Source organism: Anopheles aquasalis, chromosome 2 (assembly GCF_943734665.1).
Source record: "Anopheles aquasalis chromosome 2, idAnoAquaMG_Q_19, whole genome shotgun sequence".
NCBI lineage: Eukaryota > Metazoa > Arthropoda > Insecta > Diptera > Culicidae > Anopheles > Anopheles aquasalis.
The window spans coordinates 9,025,001-9,035,000 of NC_064877.1; the positions used below are offsets into that span (position 1 = coordinate 9,025,001).

General features: G+C 47.8%; 1 protein-coding gene across 1 annotated transcript in view; it reads right to left on the minus strand.

Annotated features, from left to right (window-relative positions):
* LOC126569349 (serine proteinase stubble) overlaps positions 1 to 10,000 on the minus strand; it is a 48,618-nt gene that overhangs the window by 1,277 nt on the left and 37,341 nt on the right. The gene's annotated exons all lie outside the window — the stretch shown is intronic.

A 10,000-nucleotide genomic window follows, 5' to 3' on the forward strand; every position in this document is an offset into this window, starting at 1 on the left:
GAGGGCAGAGTGAGCTATCTCTCTGCTTCGGTCATTATTCCTCCGGTCTACCGACTGACACTAATCAACATCAGTCTAAATTAACGCTTTGTTCTGGCATCCCTGGTCTAGAGCGAGCTCAAGGACTCATGCTCGGTACTGGAATCAGTCAATTTGAGGTTTGCCCTTGTTCGGTACTCGGTTGAAGAGAGATCCACCTACAGTTTGATTGACGCTGCTGCAATACAATAATCCTGGTAGATCCGGCTCTTTCTCTCTCTCTCTCTCTCTCTCTCTCTCTCTCTCTCTCTCTCTGTTGGTACACTCTATTAAATAATTTGCTAACACTATTAGCAGCTGACTCATTAAACTCACAAAGAGATGTGAGGTACCGTTCGCTAGAGATTCTCGTCGAGATCTCGTTGAAAACACTCTTCCGAAGCGAACTATCGCTTTAACTATCCAACGAACAGAACGGAACGGAACGAGCACGAATGTTGAAAGCGAATAAGAAGTGAAATTAACTTAAGCGGATCAGCAACGCAAGACATGGCGCGAGGAGAAGCAACAGAACGGGTGGCTTAAGCTGAAGGGATTAGTTAGGCGAACATCCTTCAACAGAAATTTATCTTTCTCGTCCTTGCACCACCGCCCTGCTCTCACCAGACGCTTCTTCAAAGGTGGAAAAAACGGGTTGGGCATCGTTCCATTCCGTTCGGTGTTCGGTCTGCCGAGCTAACAACCCGGAGACGGATCATCATCTCATCTTATCCTCATCAAATCGTTCAAGCTCCCCCCCTGGGGGAAAGAACCTTCGAACAGTTTAATACTTCGGGCCATCCTCTGGCTTTCATGTGGCCGAGGTAGCGAAAAGTTTTCATTCTGCACAACCGTCTGGCCGAAGCATGGAAACCACCTGTCTGTGGCCTTAAAAAACAGGCCTGGTTGTGCCTCAAAAGATGACAAATGGAGTCTCATTTATCGAACGCAAAGGCGTCTGCAAGCAATGATCGCCGTTCCTGACAGCAGCAGCAATTTCGAAGGAACAGGAAGATTCCAAGGTCGCACGAAATTGCATCTCTTTGCCTCTAGAATTTCGGCCACTTTCACGGCCCCACAGAGTTCCGTCCAACGTCCTGCCGTACAGTGACAGCGAGCAAGTGTCGACGGCGGAAGAACATTCGTTTCTGTGGCGCGCGCTGCTTCGATGACGAACAACCACCAAACCGAACGGCAAGGCAGGGTGCCGCCGTGCCGCCATTAACGATTTCGATGAGGAACTCGACGAAATCCCTTCAACTCCGCGTGGAGGTTGACAATGGCGCTGACAAGCTGCCGGTGGGCTGTGACCGTGGTAGCAGTTCCTCACAGTGCGAGAGCTCCCGTTCTCGCAAAAATCATTTCTCCGTCTATTGACGTAAAAGGCTTCACGAAGATTGATTGCTTTCAGACGGCTGAACAATTAGACGCAAGCCTTCGGAGAAGAGGAGCAACAGCAGCAGCTTCTTGATTGGATTTCGAGGCTGGTACCGGGAGAAGATCTCAAGGAGTTTCGTGTTTCGTCAACGCGAAATCCCAAAAGTACTCTGGCGCGTGATTGCCTATTTTGTTATTCGACGACAACGATTCTGGCGTATTCGGCATTCCGTGGATCCGTGGAAGGACCTTCAATTCCTAATCAGGACTCGCAATTGAACGCAGAGAATAACGAGGGCAAAGGGCGAGGAAAACGGAAGCTATCAACGTGAATCATGAGTCACTTTGCGCGTCGGATGCCATCCTTCATCCGTTAATGATAGTTTGATAAATGACGAGGCATTTCATTAATTGAATTCGTTTAACAATGCGGATAAGACATAAAACAAACTCACCGAAATAGCCAAGGAACAATCGTTTAGCGAAAATATTTTTTTATCATATTAATAAATGGCAAAACGAGAAATGATAAGGCACCTAACATTGTCTGCAATCTGGAGGTGCTTTCCAATGAAAAGGAAGAAACGATTGTCGGCTGTAGCTAATGGTTGTACAGCTTCACGTGAACACAATACCGACTCCCGTATCGGTAATCTCGTAAAAGTGCCTGCGGTGCGGTGTCGATTTCAATTCTCGGTCTGGAAACTGTCTCGAAGGCTTCATGCTCTTATCAAGACTTTTGACTCGCTTTTTCTCACTCAAAACCCTGCCTAGCAGGAGCGAAAGCCCGTTCCCATCTTATTTCCCATCCACTCCGCTGTAGAATACAATGTTGCTCCGAAAATATCATTTTTCACCTTGCGGCAGCAAAATAACAATAACGTCGGTTCGGTCAAAACAAACAACAGAAACCTCTGTACCGCGCCAGACGATGTCGACGGCTGTGGTACGTTTATTAAATTTTCGGGGAGTAACTTACACACCAGACATCGGGACCTCCCTCCACCAAGATGTAGCACTCCCCGGAGAAGGGAGATTGTTTATATCAGCAGCCTCTAATGCTGTCCACGCGAAGAAACAACACATTTTTGACGCTTTTTGAACTGGATGAAATTCTATCACATCACAGGTTCAAAAGTCAAAAATATGATCCACCAGAGACGGAGACAGGACCGTAAGGTTGATCCTTGGCTACGTAACTCGTTGGCTCGACGATGGAGAAATTATCCACGAATCATTGCCATCAGTCAGAAGGAGAACCGACTAAGGATACGACCCAAGAGTAAAGCTTTGAGTTTCCTCACATAACGACGTGTGAAATCCGATTCCACTGGTTGGTTCCTTCCCATCAACCCTGACCATCCTGTGGCAGGAACCGGTGCGCACGTGTTCGCTCGTTCGTGATCTCGTAAGCAGTAGCAAAAAATGAACCGAAAGCTCCCGAAAGAACATTTTCGATTTCGTTTAACAAATGTTGTTAGTCAACCGCAAGCAAGGGCGGAGGCCCGCAAGGAAAATTGCGCCGTGACTTCCTCGAAATGATCCGATATTTATAAGCCATGGCCGTGTATCTGGGCTCGGTTTGTGTGTTTGTGTTGGTGCACGTGGAACTGATAACGATTTTCCGTGGGATATAAATGGACCAGCATTGGGGAGAGAAAGTGTAGAGTGAAGATCCTCTGCAGACCTCTGCGCTTATTCGGCACGGCTGCGGCGACTAGAAACTGAAAATGCTCCCAAAAACCGAAAACGTCTGGATGCTGGCAAACCGATGAAAGCGGAAGCCTCCGGTAGATATTTTCTTTGCCACCCGCTCCGAAACTTACTTCCGGATGCGGTTTGGAAAGACCATTCACCGTTTGGTGGTTTTTGCTTGCTGATGGTTGCTTTCCTCCAACATTCCTGCCCCGTTCCGTTGCAGTCCAACGTCGTGGACCATAGTCAACGTAGACTAGCTTAGTCTCAGGCCGGGAAACTCCTCCCCGGGAATGGTGCCCGGTGGTGGTTGGTGCTGTACGTGATAATATCTATTTCGTTTCGCGGCTTCCCTTTGGAAAAAGGTACAACTCGGCGAAGGTTGGTTGAGGAATTTTTAAGTTCGCCTTTCTGGCGAGTTAACTGGAGTCCGCTGTGCCCGGCAAGAACAAAAAAAGGATGCCCTGGCCTTGCCCGAGGGTAGCATTCTTTACACATTCTTCAAATCCATTCCATTCGATTCCTGGATCCACCACGTCTTGGAGCTAATGCCCCTTTTCTAGACGTTTATACCATATCCGACACCGCGCGCTCGTGGACATGGCCATGGCCGTGGAGAAAGATAAAGTTATAGTTATGACGTGACAAAGTCCTCAGTCCTCAGTCGATCCTAAGTTGTGTTCCTTTTTGAGAAATGGTCCCGTGATAAGATGGTTTCCTATCAAAGAATCATCCATTTGGTCGTGGGACGTGCGGTAATGTCCACGATCGAAATGGAGATCAAAATGAATTTCCAACGAGCACCAAAACACAATTGGATTACAACTTCCACCAACAGCATTGCCATTATCGATCGTTTACGGTGTCGTTCATCTCGAGCACGCTTATCGGATAAACGTTCCAACCGGTCGATGAATAAATTCTCAAAGTCCCCTCCTCGCGACAGTTCTCCTGCCAATGCAATCCTTGATTCCTGCGAACCGGATCTTCTGTAACTCAACGCACAACGATGTGAATGCAAACGATCACACATAAACTGGCGATGGTAATATGGTAATCATCTTGCGGTAAAGGATCCGGACACCATTTCCCAGCTTTCGCTCGCTCATAACTCGTGTGACAATTCACCGGATTCGTCGCCACACAAACGCCACCACCACAACTGTCCCCGCTTAGCGCAATTTATGAATAAATCCATTATGGTGCTCTAATTATCGCGCTAGTAGAACAGCCAACCCACAGCCCGACGGTGTGGTGAACCGTGACCGTAATCTCGCCAAACCTCGGCTCTTCGTGTACTCTCTCTCTCCGTGCGATTCTTATCGCCAGCAGTGAGAGTGATTGAGAGAAACTCATAAAATGGTGTGAAACAGCTTCCAACGAGGACGACGCTTCACATCACTGCCACTGTCTTCGTCTCATTTTATTGACCAACATACACACAACCACACAATGCTGGATCGACAACCGAGACAAGGGCAACGGTGGTAATCCAGGATTATGGCAGCTTTTTGCTTCCTTCGGCGGCGACGAGGACGGCGCATTGTCGTCGTTGTAGTCGTGAAGATGATCAGCCGTGAACCGCCAGAGATAACGCGAGCGAAGCGAACGCAATAAAGAGAAAACGTAAACCGCAATCAAAGACATTCGGTCAGGCTAATGGCCTTACCGGCTGTGGTCGGTGTTTTATTGGTGTTAAATCTGCCGGAAGACGAAACCAACGATCGACCAAGATGGTGGCGGTTGAAGGCAGGTGTGTTGAAAGCAGCAAGATAAACTTTTAGGCTAACCATTTAGCCGAGAGAAATCGGAATAAAAAGCGCTAGAAAATGAGCTTTAAATCGCATTAAAGACGGTGCATTGCTTTCAGTTTTATCCATCTTATCTAGTTCGACTTATCTCTTGCACACGCTTTCTACGCTTCTAACACATGTTCATCACCACCATGATCATCACCACTAGAATGTGTGATGAACACAGCCTCGCGGTCCAGAAACAACATAAGTGAAACATCACGCAAAAAGCCATCCTTCATCCTTCATCAAGAAAATAGTCATCCTCATCCTGGGGTCCATTGTCCTGACTGTCGCACCGAACGCCACCGAGGAACGGGACGAGGTGGCGAGCCTAATGCGAACTCAGACAAAAAGTTTCTCAACCTCAAACCTCATTGTCGGGGCACATTGTGCTCGATTAACTCCCCTCCACCCCTTACCTCGTACCACTCCCTGAAGACAAATGACTTGCACAATGAGATCAGGAGAATTTCTCGAACAGAAAGGCCAAACGGAAGGGGTCGCTTCCCACTTCCAAGCTGGCGTGCAACCACTGAGCATTGGCCCCGGTTTTTTTGCGCCACTAATTGAGAAAAACAATTTATTTGTTTCGCAATGGAGCCACTGACGACGGTGGCACGGTGCCGACCGACGGTGAAATGAAAATGCACCGGGAGTAAAAGTTTTTCACTTCTTTGGCCGCGCGCACCGCGATACCTTCCATTACCGATTGCTGCTGCCGGTGCTGGTATCCTTGCTGGCACCGAGGACCGAGAACCAGAGTTGAGAAGAATTCATCTCCTGCTGCTCCCTTCTGTGTGGATCACGGCTCTTCGGCTGCAAGTGTTTGTTCTGGAAGTGGAGCGAAAGTGATATTTCTCCCTTTGTTTCTCACTTCACTCCGTCAAACGAAGGGCCAAGTCCTGGCCACGGCAAAAGGGTTCGCTCGGAGGGCGATTGATTGCGATGCATTCCATTCCCGTGCCGTGCCAGCAGCCAGCCATGGTGCTCTCGTACATTCCTCGTGAATGAATGTGTTTTTTTTTCCTCGCTTACTTTTAAAGAAAGAAGCTAAAAACTGGATTCTCCATAAAGGATTGCTTCCACGACCCTACTTGACTCAACTTTCCCCTTCCCTGGGACCAAATCCCCGAGGAGTAGATGCCTTTTCAGCGCATTGTAATGCGGAGCGGAGCTGAGCTAACGGTGGTTCGCTTCAAAATGAAAATGCCTTTCCGGCACAATTCCTCAAAAAGGCCGCTACCCTTTTTCAAAGGAACTTTACTTCAGAAAAGAATCTTAACCGTGCTCCCGAGTCTGAGCGATGTTGTAAGAAGGTTTGAAATTGTGGGATTCAGATTAACGACGAGCTTCACCGAGAGGTTTGAGGCATTTGTGTGGAGGCCTTTCAAATGGCAATAAAAGCTCGGCACAGCTAGGTTCGGCATTAAGTTTCACTAAATTACGCAGCACGTGCCCATAAGTATTTGAAAAAACGGGGCAAGTCTTCTCATTAAAACGGGCCAGATAAGTAGAAAACTATCTTAAGACAAACGATGTAGACCGGAATACGCAGAGCACACCTGTGTGGAAGCATCTTGCTCCAACCGAGATCAACCGAGAGCATGCCAGAGTGCAGCACCAACTTCTTGGCAAGCTTCTTCGCATACCGGGTTCACGGAGGTCGCCTTGAATCTAATCAATTAACACCAGCATGGTTTGCACCACTAGCACATGCCGGCCATAATTTAAAGCGCAGCCACCAGTCCTCGAGGCATAAGAATTCCAAACCAACCAACTTTTGTCATGCGAACTATGATCGCAAAAGATGGCGTTTCCGGTTGAAGGACGAAAAACGCTTTTAGGCCAACCTGGAACTGATGAAATTGCAACGAGAATCGGAACCACTTCGCCATTCAGGAGCCATTTTCGTGCTCCGCCAGGGAGGCCGCGTTTGCGAGGCAAAACAGTTAATCCGGTGGTGCGGCAGCTGCAAAATGATTTCTCGCGAAAGCCATTTCCGGTCCCAAACGTCCCGTGAGACGAAAGCACAATAAGAGCTAATGGTGATCGAGACCGGGGGACCGGGAGTCCACGAGGCAAGAGACTTGGAGAAAATCAACTCCGAGTGGTTTGGCTGGCAGCAGAGAGAAGAAAAAAAAGGAAATGGAAATAGAATTTAAGTGTTTTTCATTGTGCCTTTTCAGCACAAAGCACCAGGTTTATGGGGTGTTGCTCCGTTTCACAGAGCATTATGCTCTGTTCTACTATAAAACAACCGGAGGTCAGTCAGAATGTTTCAAACAAATTGTGAATCCCTGTTAACCGTTTATCTCCGACGGAAAGCATATCCTCCGCCACCATCTCTTCATCTTGTTTCTCTGTACTAATGGCGAACGGAAAAAAACTTCTGTTTTAGTTCAATTTTCCACCGAATCCCGAGAGTGGTTGGCAATTCAAACAAGCTTTCTTTTTTTCCTCCTTTTTAGCATCTCTCTTTCTCCCTCTCTCGGTCAGAAAAGCTGGAAAGTAAATCACGGACAATGCACGCCAGACAGAACACTCAAGCGATCTTTCATCTCATGAGCCCAAGAATCAATATCTTTCCAAACAACAAAGAGACCGAAAGAGAGTGGAAAAAGGCACTCTTTGGCAGGCTTTTCGTACGAACGATGTGCTTCCCCTTTCCGGCCAACAACGCTGTCCTTTGTCTTGATTTAGGTCAAACAGCTATTGGATCACGTTTAGCAAACAACTCCAATTACCATCCTTTGGCCCGCACGAAGGAAAAGGGGGTGAACGGAGACGTCCTGGAACGCCGTACCTGGGGAAACATCAACACTTTGGCCAACCTTCCGATGGTGGTGTCCGGTGGACTCGATCCATTCGTTTTCGTTGGCTACTCTCTCTCTCCAGTTGCCGCTTACAACTTTTCACTTCCGCCGGATCTGAAAAAGGATCGTTTACATGTGGCACAAAGCCCCGGCATCAGTCCGGATTCCGATTGGATGTGGCTTCTTGCTTCTTGCCATCGAGTGCTAAGCTGGCCAGCCGAATTCTCCGTCTCGTTTTTACAACACTCGTGACACTAACCCTACCAGCTCAGCAGCGCACGTCCAGCCGTACGTAACTTTGTTTGATTCGTGTTCGGGATAAGCACAAATCAGGGTTTTCGCAAAGTTGCGCTCGCTTTCTCCTGCCGGGCCACACCGGGGGCATTCATTCTTTGCCTCTTTTGGCCAGGGAAGCACCATTTGCAATCAAGCTTCTTAACGCTCCGTCCAAACAAACTCGCTGCCTCATGGTTCGAGAAATCGAATCTCGCTTTCGAACACCAACACCGAACCGAACCGGTCGGTGCCGATGGAGGCAGCGCAAAATGGATTTCGGAAAATGTTCACCCAACGTCCATGGCATCGTCCTGGTCGTCCTCGTCCCTTGTCGTGCTCAGTGGAATGGTTTTCTTCGAGGTTATTTCATCACCGAGTCAATTTCTTCCGACGTGATGATGTTATCGGAGTGCTTCAATACATACAAACGAGCGTCGACGTGGCCGACGACGTTGCGGAGAACGGAAAATACGTAAACATTTCCAGGAAGAAAGAGGCGAGGAAAGAGGTGGCCAACGGTTGGGCGCTGGCCCGGAGAAGGAGTTTAATTAATTCCAGCGGGAATGAGCATCGAGCGTGTGACGTTTGATGGGGTGACGTGTGATCGTGTTGAGCTGTCTGCCGCAAAAACTCCGTTATCTAACGGCATCTGCACAGCACGCCGCGTGGGGCCACGCTGTGCATACTAAGCATGGAATCAACCACAGCTGTGAACGGTGTTAATAGTTGTTGGTTTCCCAGTTGTTCCGTGTCCTAATGGGATTACACGAGCGAAGGAGGATCCGTAAGTTATGAAAGATTCAACTTGAATTGCATCATTTCATTCGTGATCGTGTTGATCTGCTTATCAAGAAAATTGAATATTTATCTGACGCAAGGACAGCATTTTTGGAAACTTTTTTGATTAAAAGTTTTACACATTTCTTTTAATTTCACGTTCGTACAGATTTCTAAAGAGCAATCAAGCGAGTGTATGTGCACTGTACCATGCTTTGCAATCAAGTAGAGCTGCATGCTGGATGAGTCATGCATATGTTCCGTTAATTTGTCCCAGATAAAGAGATAAAAGAAAAAGCATGCACTGGCAAAGTTGCACAGACGTCACGTGTCCGTTCCTTGCGTGGGCTACACTGTTCCATCCCATTTTTATTGCATTTTCTGTGCAAATGTCGTAGATAATGAAACCCAACCGGGACGCTGCTCATGCTGCTAGAGCATCGTGCAAAAGATCATAGAAAGCTGGATCATCTCGTGTGGAGAACGACTGCAACCAATTGACACTGGCAACCAGTGCCTACTCGCTGGTCGTTTGTCGTAGAACGATTTGACAGAACGGAGCATGAGCAATGGGAAAATGGTTCATAATTAAGATACTACGGCCACGGTGGAGCAAAACATTGCTTTTCCAACAAAACAGAACAAAGCAGATTCGTAGTCGCCGTCGAGGACGAGTAGTTCATTACTGCGAACAGGGGGCCGCTATCTGCTTCTCCATTCTTTTGTGGCGTTTCTACAAAAAGGAATTCTCGCCCGCTACGGTGTACGGATGGGCAGACGTGCGGTTCCAATTTGGTGCGCTTCCTCATGCACCAGTGCATTTGCTCCAGCGCGCTCTTGCAATAGCTACTAGAACACCCGCACTTGTAACTTGTGAATAGCTTTACTTCGCAGAATGAAAGATATGCAGGTGGATAGAAGCGTGAATTGCGCGGGTTCTTTTAAAGAGATCAACAAAAGCGTCGACTTATTTGTGTCGAGCCTCAGTGGCAGCTGCCATGTTTCACGAGTAAATTAGACTAGATTAGCTCCTGCTAATGAGACCATTGGAGTGAGCTACTATAAGCTTAGACTAAGGGTCTCAAACTCATATTAGCATGCGGGGCTTAGAAGAAAGTAACAGCCAGCCAGCGAGCCGCAGTTTAAACAATAAACCAATCCGCGGCCATTTCAATACATAATTTGAAGGTGCATGGCTTTATTAAAAATACTTTCTCCCTCCAACCAGTGCCGGTGTTCGTGGCCAGA